This window comes from Caretta caretta, chromosome 1 (assembly GCF_965140235.1).
Source record: "Caretta caretta isolate rCarCar2 chromosome 1, rCarCar1.hap1, whole genome shotgun sequence".
NCBI lineage: Eukaryota > Metazoa > Chordata > Testudines > Cheloniidae > Caretta > Caretta caretta.
In genome coordinates this window covers 156,920,728-156,933,040 of record NC_134206.1, presented here as the reverse complement: position 1 = coordinate 156,933,040, position 12,313 = coordinate 156,920,728, and the positions used below count along the sequence as shown (strand labels likewise).

The 12,313-nt window shown below is 40.0% G+C and overlaps 1 long non-coding RNA gene across 1 annotated transcript; it reads left to right on the top strand.

The window, feature by feature from the left end:
• Window positions 1-416: 416 nt before the first annotated feature.
• On the top strand, window positions 417-11,726 carry LOC142073210 (uncharacterized). Its single transcript, XR_012669951.1, has 3 exons — window positions 417-712; window positions 825-1,000; window positions 11,608-11,726. It is a non-coding gene; the product is annotated as an uncharacterized LOC142073210 (long non-coding RNA).
• Window positions 11,727-12,313: the final 587 nt, after the last annotated feature.

Here is a 12,313-nt window from a genome sequence, read left to right as displayed (position 1 = left end):
AAATTGAGGAGGGGCTACATGTTTTCCTTTGCTTTGAAAATCTCAACTTCAGAGTGTGTGTGTGTGTGAGAGAGAGAGAGAGAGAGAGAGAGAGAGAGAAATTTTATTTTAGAAATGATATTTAATTACAAGTTTTCTCATAATTGACTGGAAAATGCTTGTTTTAATTTTATTTTAGAAAATAGACATTGGTGGGGGCAGAGAATGAGTTGATGGCTATAGTGGATATGTAAACCAAATCTCAGTATGAGGATTTAATTGAATATGTGACAGACTAGTCTAGTTCTGTGTGTCCCTGTGAGGCGAGGGGGTTTCCTGCTGTAAAGCACTAGCAGTGTTCAGCCTGGGCGTTTTCGATTTGAGCTTGCTGCTTTTTTTTTTTTTTTTTTTTTACTCAATGAGTGTCCTTTATTTAACCCCGTCGATTCATAAAGTTCTCTGCGGTGCAATTGGGACTGCCCTGTCATATGACTAAGCCTGTGATTGGTCAGAAGCTAATTGGCGGTTCTCTATAAGAACTCCCTGCATTAGAGCTAACTGAAGCTTTCCTCTCTTCCACTGCTGAATTACACTTAGATTGTAACTCTGAGATTAGAGTGATTCAGCAACATGTGATAACAAAGTTATAAGTGCTGTGGGTTTGGCCAAGCTGTTGACAGACAATAAAGCCTGCTGAAGCCAACTTGGATTAATGAGCGTCACCTATGAACTGGTAACTGTCACGTTGAGAATGTTTACTGTATAAGAAGAATGCTGTTTAAAATCTTTGCCAGGAACGTGTATGGACTTATTATCCTTTTTATTTCTTCTCTGTTTTGTCACAGGAATGAAATGCTGATAGCTCCTTACTTTGGAGAGTGACTGAAAGAAAACAAATCATTCATACAGTCTACAACAAAGGCATTTTATAATCTGATTTGTCTAGCTGCGATGAAGAATTTTAGTTAATGAAAGCTGCAGCAGTCTGTCACCAGGAAATATACTGCTTTATTCAGAATGGGTAAGTGCGAAATGACATTCCCTACTAATGGATATCATCTGGTCCATGTTATAATTATAAAATTGCTTGCAGATTCCTAGTAGTGTAACTAAGATAACTTGGAAAAAACACAAACCTGGTTACTCAGTCTAGTTAAATGTAAATCTCAAAATGGCTTTTTGGGGCTTGGAGGGAATGTTTAACTCACTTTTATTTTTTCTAAAGTGAGAAGTTTACTAAACTTTTCTAGGAACTATGGATAAAAGTGAATTTAATGCATATGGTTCTGATGTTCCATTTAGATAGTTACTTTTAACAATGAAATCTTTGATTCTTAATAAACGGTGTAAATAAAAACTTTTCATCAACTTAATGTTTAGTAAGTGTTGAGCTTGATGATTCAAGTAAAATGGGGAGGCTACTTCCCTCAACTACTGGTTGTATATTTTTACCAGGTATTGGTGTGTATATAAAATAAGATTTTTAAAACTCTGACTATTTCATTAGTTACTACTTGGTTAATTTGGTATGATCATAACACAAAATATGGTCTGAATGTCTAATTTAATAAATAAGTAGACGTGATATTCCATACCTGTCACTTGATTAATTAGTACATACTCCTTTTATTTCCTAAAGGGGAACTAAAATTTAGCCTGAGTAAATTGAATCCTATGAATTCACCTAGTCTTGTAATAATCACAACCTATATTTGAAAAAAAAAAATGTTACTTGTACTTCTAAGTGTTTTCAGAATGTCCTCAAATGAGGATAAAAATAAAGAGCTACAGTGGGATTTTGAGACTGGTTTCACTTCTTTTAGTGGCTATCAATGCCTTCTTACTACTGCCTTTAAAAAAGGGGGCAGAGGGCTTTAGATGGTAGAAGGATGGCTATTTTATTGTCTAAATTGTTCAAATGCTTTTCTTTATTTCCTAATACAATGTTCGGAAGCTCTTTGAACAATACTTTTCATAAAAATAGAACTCAAGGTTGCTGAGTGGCTAAATTTATTGCAAAAATGAGCAGGAAATGTCTAATAAGAGAAGCAATAAAAAGAATAGACTTTAAGATAAGAATGTCTTTTAAGGGCAGTGTTCCCTAGCAAATAAGGAAGAATGTGACCCAACCTTTGCAATCAGATTCTTTTTCTAGTTAAGGTGTGGCCAGGCAACACCTGGGAAAATGCTAGTTGTTAGCCTTAAGCAATCTGTGTTTAGAGGTTCTATAGTCTCTTTGAAAATCATGAAACATCTAGAGCTAGGAACATTTCACTTATTTATCTGCTAATTAATATTTCATAATAGTCCAACAAATGCAGGAGGTTAAAATTCTGCCGCTAGTACTTTTTCCCCAAATAACTCATACTAAAATATTTGAAGCCTAAAAAATACTATTTTAATATTTGTCTGTCTTTAACCTAATGACCTACCCCCATCCCTTTTGGTTTCAGTCACCTGTTCTGAAATATTTGTGTGAGTGAAGACTGGCTGACTGATTCAAATGAAAGGGAAATATCAGAAACTAAATAAACAGGTCCCAGTTGAATTCTCTTTAGATCAGGTCTATTACTTTTCTTTTGTTTTGTGACATACAGTTGACTGTTTCCAGTTTATTCACAAAAAGCTTACATTTTAAAGTGTGTGATCTCTCACACAACCACATTTTACCCTACTTCTGGTAGTGTATGTTTACTGTCTAATTTTTGTTAAGTTAACTAAACTAATGTAAATATTTACAGATGCTATAAAACGAAAATCCTCTGGGTGGTTGTATTGCAAAAGTAAAAAGCATTTCCATCTTAAAAATAAACTTTGCTAAATATGTCAATAACTACATTTGTAGGTTAAATTCTCCCACGGGTGCTTAGGTACTCTGGGGAGTGGCTAGAAGTATCTACATACATACAATTGTTTGTTTTTAGTTTTAAAATTCTAGTTGACATATGAAAATTATATAAACTACTAAAAGTATTTTTACCTGTGGGAAGGGGTGTATAGAGAATAAAGAAAGGGCATTTCCATCACAAGCATAAAGATTGTTCAGGGGCATCCAAAGAGTCAGAATATTGTTTCCATGGCAACAGTATGCATCTAAAGTACTCGGTTTGGCAATATCACTAAAAAACTATGGACCTCCAAAAGTAGTTTGTCATTAGACTTTGGGAAGGAAGGCAGTGCTTGCCTAGGATGTATGCCATAGTGCACTGCTCTTCTGAATAGTGTCATCTGGAAGTGCCAGGTCAGAATAAATTCTGGGCTGCTTCCACCCCATATAACTCCATTATTTTGGTTGGTGTCATAAAGCATGTTTCAGAGTAGCAGCCTGTTAGTCTGTATCCGCAAAAAGAAAGGGAGTACTTCTGGAATCTTAGAGACTAACAAATTTATTAGTCTCTAAGGTGCCACAAGCGCTCCTTTTCTTTTTGTCATAAAGCATATGAGTGAACTCAGAATTTGGCCCCTCTTTCACTGGGACAAAAATTCCTTTCCTTACGAGTTCAGTTCCTTAACATACAGTTGTGGAGGAATGTCCTTGGTACAGCACTTTGGAGAACATTAGTCATTAGTCATTTTCCCAGAAATGACATCAGAGGTTCCTGTGCACTTGCAGATAGTCCTAACTCAAGGAAAGTTTACAGGGAGGTCCCATCCTTTCTAGCCTTAAAGATCACTATTATATTTTTTTCAAAAAGATAGAAAAAGCTTAAGCCTAGACTTGTTCATCTTTGCTCCTCTTGTCCTCAGTAACAAGTGTCCCTTTTTTCAATTTTCCCTTTGCTTTAGGTCTGAAAATTGTATATTCTTAAGTGAAAATAATTTTGTATAAATATCGTTTCAATACAGAAATATTTTGTTCACCCAGCTGTAAGCTGAATACTGTAGACTGTAGTTATGCCCCTTTAACGGTCAGAAACCCACTATAAAATAATTGAAGAGGTTCTCCCTTGGGGGTGACCATGCCATTGTGTTTGGTTTGATTTGTTCTGAAAAGTTACTTATCACAACAAGAGCTCAAAACCTGACTTGGCGTCACTTCTTTGCTTGGGGGGATATATGAGAGAGAGAAAGAGAAACCTGTTTCAAACTTAGGATATAAAAAATAGTTGTCAATCAATAAAACATGACACATCTCAGCATTGCATATTTAGGTTTTAATAATTTGAGTTAAAAACAACAAATCAATGTATTGGTGAAAATCTGTGTTAAACACTTCTGAATCTTCATGAAATTGCAGATGTTGTAATTGTAAATAGAGACACTTCTGTTTATAATGCTAAAACATTTCAGGTCTTACGTTGACAGCTGTCACACACACAGTGCCCAGTGCTGACAGAAGTTGGCCAGTGGCATAGATTTCCAACTACTTGATTCATTGTTACAGATAGAAGCATGTATGAAAAAGTCCCGCAGAAGAGGTTATTACAGAAAATTGAGTAGTCACAGGTAGGTAAGAGATAAAAGTCTTTTATGGATTGGAGACTGAGAGAGAGAGAACAAAGTTCAGGAAGAAATGAATTGTAGAAGTTTAGTATGGTGCCCCAAGTATCTGTAATAGCTTAGGGAATGATGGTCAATAAATAGATTGAGCCTGAAAGAAAAGATGAACAATGAGGTGACAAAAATTTGAAGAGCACACAATTATTTATATAAATTGAGGCTAGTAAGGAACTTCTGAAGGACCTAACCAAAATTAGGTGCCTGGGCAACATGATATCAGAAGAAATTCAATATAAACAGGTCAGGTAATGCACATTGGAAGAAACCATTGAACTGTTTGTTTACATAGAGGGTTCTAAATTAACTGCAACCAAGGAGGTGCAAGAAACAGATAAAGCCCACAGAAGGGCAGTGAAAGACTAAAAAGTAAAAATATTAGTACTGTATAGTTTAGAAGAAAGGCAAATAAAGTGATAGAAATATATAGAATAATGAATGGTAAAAGGATTACTGACTTCACTTATTTCATTGTCTCACAATACAAAGGACATAATACAACCACTAAGTACCTGGGATTAGGAGAAAACTTCTCCTGTAAGTGTAATTGTCCATTATGGAGTATTTATACCATTTAATGAAGCAACCAGTATCATCCACTGTAACTCAGGATATTGGACTATTAAGCTGATCCAGTACAATTCAGATATTTGTGAATTTGGTAGAACTTCCATAATTCAGTTTCTCTCCATAAAATTACACTATTTACCTACTTTTGTAAAGTCCTTTGGACGTTTCTGGTTGAAACACGCTAGATCTACATACAGCTATTTATTGCTATAACAGATATCACTGTTTCAGTGTTTATAATTTCCCTTCAAATGAGGCTGGTCATTGACACTTTAGAAATTAAGCAGGTCTAGCATGATAATGAAGTTTGGTTACTATTAATGTTATCTTGGAAAGCGACTACTACTACCATTAAGAAACTGTACTTTTACACAAATGCCACGTGTGCAGAGTGAAACTGAGCCTTTGCGTCCTGTCTTGAAACCGATCCACACACCGCTTTAGTCAGTGGGATTGGTGTGTGGATCAGTGATGGGACTGGGCCCAAACGATTATTTTTTGACTGGCATTCCCAAACTATTTTGGAGAAAGAAAGCAGTACGGTTTCTGAATATGTGAACGGTGGGTTCCATTACTCGTGGTAACAAAACTACTATCTGTGTTCCTCTATCAGATAGTATGTGATGAAGCTATTCACTTGTATTTCTGTAAATCTTAGTTATTCGCTATCAAACTATTGATTTCAGATCTACTTCATATTATGTAAAAATCACATTGGCATTCTTTATGGTAACTTTATATTTAAACTACATCTTTATAAATCCTATACGCTATCTAATACACATTGCAATGGCTTTCTGCGTGTTTTTAGGTCTCTCTTTGCACATTGAAGTGTGCTTTGTTGAAAAGTTATGGTCTCTAGCTATTTGCCATAAGACTTACCTGTTTCATAAGTATCATATATCAGATGATTCATTTTCCTTCTCCATCAGGATTAGCTACTAAAAATAGGTGCATAATGCTGCACAAACATTTCCAGTTACCTTTGTAATGGTGAAACACCTGTATAAATTAATGCTTATTTTAAAAGAAGCATCTGGTCTAAATTTTGCTGCCAACTGTTCACACTTAAGGTAAACGTCGCAATCTGGGTAATTTACGAATATTTTAGTCATCTTCTTTTGCTGACCCTATCTAGCAAGCACTTAATTTGGCGCTGAATATGAAATGGTTTCTGTCAACAAAAATGTGTCTTATTTCCCCCTTGAAAATAGTTGTTTTTTTTTTTTCTTGAACTCAGATTGGCAAAAAGTTTAATGGAAAAGCAAATTATAATTGCGCTAAGGATGTTTAAACATCACTCCACTGATAATCTTCCAGGAATAATCAATATTTTCACAATACTGCAAATAGTATTTGGGGAAGGGGTGTTTCTTCCTGACAGATGCAGCCTGATATTCTGACACTGAAATCCCTCAACAGTGTGCACCCTTCTGAAAATATCATGGAAGAAGCAGTCTTACTAGCTGGACAGCAAAGATGAGGGGTGACCCATTATCTCGAGGGAATTCCCTGCCACTGCATGCACACAGAGTTCATGTACCCCCAGATTTCTTCCCCCCCTCCTCCCCGCAGAAGATGATAGGGAAGCTGAAAGACCTGTCACATGCCCCTCCCCAGCAGAAGAGGTGCATTGTTTCAGGCACCCGGAGCAGTCACTGCGCAAGGGGGTGCAGGTGATCAGAGCTGGGGATGCCCTGGCTGGTAGTTCTTATCCTGCGCTAGGCTCAGCTGCTAGTCCTGGCTGGGCTGGGGGCGGGAGAGGACAGAACTTCCTCTTCGCCTGCAAAGAGTGGCCCACCCCCAGAAACCTCCCCAGCTGCAGGAAGCTCTGTCCCCATCACTTGTCAGCCACGGGGGAACATAACATAAGAATGGCCATACTGGGTCAGACCAAAGGTCCATCCAGCCCAGTATCCTGTCTATCCACAGTGGCCAATGCCAGGTGCCCCAGAGGGAGTGAACCTAACAGGTAATGATCAAGTGATCTCTCTCCTGCCATCCATCTCCACCCTCTGACAAACAGAGGCTAGGGACACCATTCCTTACTCATCCTGGCTAATAGCCATTAATGGACTTTAACCTCCATGTATTTATCCAATTCTCTTTTAAACCCTGTTATACGGGGCTCACTGTATGGGGAGCTGCTCTCCCATCCACCCCTCCACCCCACCCTTCAACCCCTGTTCTTCTGGACCTCCCCATACCCAGGCCCCCCTCTGCCAAGCCGTACCCGAGCCCCCTGTACCTGGAGCACCCCTGCACCAAACCCCTCCCCAGCCCCCCATGGATCCTCCCAGCCCCTCCACCGAGCCCCTGTCCCCTGCACCCAAACACCCACTGCACTTGAACCCCCACTCTGATGAGCCCCAATCCCCTGCACCTGGATCCTCACCCCACTGAGCCCCAACCAGCTCCACCCCTTCAAGACCCATCTCCCAGCACCTGGACCCCTCCACTGAGCCCCCCACACCCAGACTCTCCCTGCTGAGCCCCATCTCTCCACACTCAGACCTCACCCCACTTGCTGAGCCCCAACCACCATCACCTGTACTCCTCTGCAGATTCCCATTTCCCCTGCATCCGGAAACTGCCAACGAGGCCCTGTGCACCTAGAGTGCTCTTCTTCCCACACCCAGACTGCCCCACACAGAACCCTCTCACTCCACACTTGGATTCTGCCATGGGGCGCAGCACCTCTGCCGCAGGCCCACCAAAATAGGAAGTGAGAGGGACAGATTCTCGCACTCATGCCCAGCCATGGCCCCCTGATCCAGGTGTGGGGCAGGCTGGCTCAACCTGGCAGAATCCAGGCCCACCAAAATAGCACAACTTCACCACCATGTCCAGCATGGGGGCTGCAGGGTGATCTCCCACCTCCTTGCAGCCAATGGCCTGTGGTCCCCACTGCCATGCTGCAGCCTCCACATTTATGTATTGACAAATAGAATATGCAGAATTTTGCAAAATTTTAAAATATTGTGCATAGAAATTTATGTATTTGGGTGCAGAATTTCCTCAGGAGTAACCTGAGGAAAAGTGGAATACCTGGCCACCTCAGTCCCCTCAGTAACTACATAAAGAACTGAGGGGCTAGGATAGATGGCTGACACTTTGGCCTTGTAGGAATATGTTTCACTTCCTTTAAAGTTTCAGGTGAGTCCAAAATGTACAAGCTAAGGGAACAGTGAACTGAGCTTCTGCAAACCCAAACTCACTAAGTTTAGTTAGCTGAAGAGCCGATAAAACCAGTAGACTTTGCATAGGCCGAACTGTACATACATCATCAAATAATGTTGTTCAGCTCTTGAAACTTGTTGCTCTTGTTTCAGTTTTATCTGAATGCTACAAGTCATATGATAAAATAATTGGCTGTAGATTTAATCCACATAAATATTGATAATAAAGGCAAGATTTCCAGGACCATTATTCATTGTTTTAGAAAGTGGATGAGCATGTACTTATACTTACAATATTTATTTTAAAATTATGTTTGAAGTTAGCCATGCTAGAGTTACTTGAGTGAAACATAACCATTTTCTGTTCTGGTCAGTAAAATGTTGTGGACCTGAGAAAAACCAAACAGTATATTCTGCTGAAGACTATTGGCACTTTGAGCTCATAAACTATGAGGCACTTCAACTACCAGTAATAACATGCCGCTGAAGCTGAGCTGAAATTATTGATAAGGGGACAATTCCCCCAAAATAATTTGTCTAGGGAACGGGGTAGTGTAGCAGAGATCCACCTTCCTCACAAGAGGCTGTTGGGAGTTAAAAAGGCAACTCTCCTTTCAGTTTCAAACAGCTATAGGGGTTCTGTGGAGTGTGGAAATGTTGAGCTGTCTTATCAAGACATTGTTACTGAATCTCACTTGTGGGGCTTCTACCTTTGATTATAAATCCCTCTCTGGCTAGAGAGGTTTTCTATTAAATGCCTAGGGCACTTTTGGGTGCTTAAGAATAGGTAACGGTAAATTTAATCTTTTGGTTAGTAGGTGCCTGGTAGAACTTTCAATGCCTAGCTGAGGTGCAGTCTCATTAACGCATCAAGCTAATTGCTAAGTCTCAACAGGAGAGCATGTCTTGCGGCTTGAACAGGGAACTGGAAGTCAGGTGATCTGTTGTAGTATTGGGGGCAAATCTCTTGTTGGACACGAGGGTGGGATTTTTAAGGGAATGGGGCACTGAATTCCCATTGACCTTCACGGGTAGTTAGGGGTCTCTCTCGCTTTGCTATTTAAGGTTAGGATTTTCAAAAGAGAACAAAATAACCTGTCACATCATACCCTCCACTAACAAATTAAATCAAGCCCACTAATTTATTTTAGGTAGATTATGCTGGATGATGGTATTATTTAGATACTGTATTTAGTTATCAGCACTTAGTTTCTGAGGTGCTATGTGACTTAGAAATATTTAAAATAGGACCTCTGTGGTTCATTTTCTCCATCTTTAAAATGGGGAGAATTCTGCTAGATAGCATTTTGAAAGTTGCTCAGCAAATGTACAGTAACTCCTCACTTAATGTTGTTGTTATATTCCTGAAAAATGCTACTTTAAGCGAAATGCTGTTAAGCGAATCCAATTTCCCCATAAGAATTAATGTAAATGGGGTGGTGGGTTAGGTTCCAGGGAAATATTTTCACCAGACAAAAGACTAATATATACACGCACAGTATACGTTTTAAACAAACAGTTTAATACTGTGCACAGCAATGATGACTGTGAAGCTTGGTTGAGGTGGTGGAGTCAGAAGGTGGGATATTTCCCAGGGAATGCCTTACTGCTTAATGATGAACTAGCACTCGGCTGAGCCGTCAAGGGCTAACACGTTGTTAATGTAGCCTCACACTCTACAAGGCAGCACAAATGGAGGGAGGAGACAACAGACGCATGGCAGTGGCTGCAAACATTCCCTGCGGAAACTGAATGTGATGATGAACCCATGCTATCCCACAGGAGCGCACCACTCTCTCCACTTTCCAAAGTGCTGGGGGTGGTGGTGGTGCACGTGTGTATGTGTGTGTGAGAGAGAGAGAGATAGACACCGTGTGTGTGTTTGTCTGCGTGTGAGAGAGAGGGGAGAGACAGATGCACACTGTGTATGTGTGTGTGTGTGTGAGAGAGAGAGAGACCCACATTGCCCCTTTAAGTATGCTGACCTCACTCTAAGTACACTGCCTTTTTAAGTAGATCAGCAAGTTGAGACAGCAGCTGCTGCCAGCAAGCTCCCTCCGTCCTGAGCCCTGTCCTGTCCTGCCCCTGCTCTGTGGAGATAGGTAGGGGAGAGCGGAACACCCTGACACCAGCACCCCTTTTCCCACTGCACAGCTAGCAGGAGGCTCCCCGGGAGCAGCTCCCAGGCAGAGGGCAGGAGCAGCACACGATAGTGGGGGGAGGGACAGCTGAACTGCTGGCAATTGACAGCCTGCTGGGTGGCTGCTGCACAGGGAACTTCGGGGAGCTGATGGGGGGCTGCGGGCCCACCCTGGTTCCAAGCCCCCACCAGCTAGCTCCAATGGGCTGCTCTTCCTGCAAGCAGTGGACAAAGCAGGCGGCTGCTAAACAATGTTATAAGGGAGCATTGCACAACTTTAAACGAACATGTTCTCTAATAGATCAGTGATGTAACAATGAAACAACGTTAACCAGGACGATGTTAAGTGAGGAGTTACTGTAGTTAGTTGTTGTCATACCCGTTAAACTGTACTGTTACCAGTCTTTTTTACAGTTTAGAAACTGCAACTCGCATAATGCTGCAGGTCTTGTACAAGGCAATGGTTTTGTTGCTGTTACTACTGTAAACTGGGCAAGAGGAAGTCTGGTCTTCGTATGCTGAAATTGAACTGTTTTCTCACAAATGGCTGTTGTGCACAACAGGGCAGAAGTGAGCCTTTATGCCCAGTTCCGCCTTTAATCTCTACACAACTTTAGTCAATGGAAATTGTGCATACTGATGTCAGCATCAAGCCCAAAGGCCTGGGGGCCTTTTACTGGACCTTTCAAACTTTTTTTTTTTTTTTTTGAGGGAGGTGAAGAGAGAAGAAAGCAGTTCAGTTTTTAAATGTGAAAGGTGAGATTTCTCCTTAGCATAGTTACATTACTAATACTAATAAAAGTACTCTGGAAGTTATCTTGACGGTATGAGAGCCAAAATGGCCCCTTTGTATTTCTCTTGCCACAAAAGAAAATTCTTTATGACCAACTTTCTCTCTAGACACTTCCTTGTTAGTAATAAGTCATTTGGGGAGCTACTTATGTCAGAGATTCCTTTGAAAAAGAGCTTGTCTATAATGAATGGCCTGGGTGTTTTACAGAGCACTATACTGAAAAACTTAAGTGCAAAGGAAAAAGACATTTTAGATGAGAAACCCATAAATGGATGAACAAACAGTTTTGCTCCTTTTTAACGTAAATACAAATGACGGTTTTTAATAAATTGAAATATGTTAAAGCTACCTTAACAGTTGTAATATGATTTGTTGCATTAATTGTGACCAGTTTGAGTTGTGTACTTTCAACTACTTTTTGGTCTTTTGTCACTTGTTAAACATTTCAGTCTGAAGTGCAACAGATCAATCCAAGTTAAGGATATGCAATCTTTTGGTACAAGATCAGCATCTTATTCTACAGCATGAGCATACACATCAACTAAAAAAGGACCCATTGTGGACCAGATCATCAGGTGAGAAGGTCAGGGTGGGGAAACCAGTTAAATATTCATAAAATGAATAAATATTTTAAACAAATCTGGTAGAAAACCTTAACAGTTCCTTTTGAAAAAGGCTAGAGGACCAAAATCATCAAGATGTTATGTTTCTGTTATGCCAGGGATATTTTTAAAGATGTACATATTCTTAATCCAGATTAGACTCAAGAGCAATGGGAGGTTAGTGAATAGTTGGGTGGCATGAGTTCTCTTAAAAAAACATTAGTTTCTCTCCTCGAACCTGGTATTATTTGCATCATATAATTGCTTTTGGATCTTTCCTATGGCATATGTTCAATCCTCTGGAGTTTGTTGGTGTTTAAAACAGGAATATGAATTTTATGTTTTTCAAGTATTCAAGTACAAATTCCTATAATTTACACGGTTTCTTCTGGAAAGTAGGCAACAGACACCATGATTAAGAACAACACACCCTCTCCATTATGATGCTTTCCAGGGAAATGATTCAGTGCTCTTTAGTGGCTTAAAACAATGGATTAATGGCACACCTATTTTGTGGAAAGTCCATTTAAAATGGGATGCCTGTTTTCTGTAA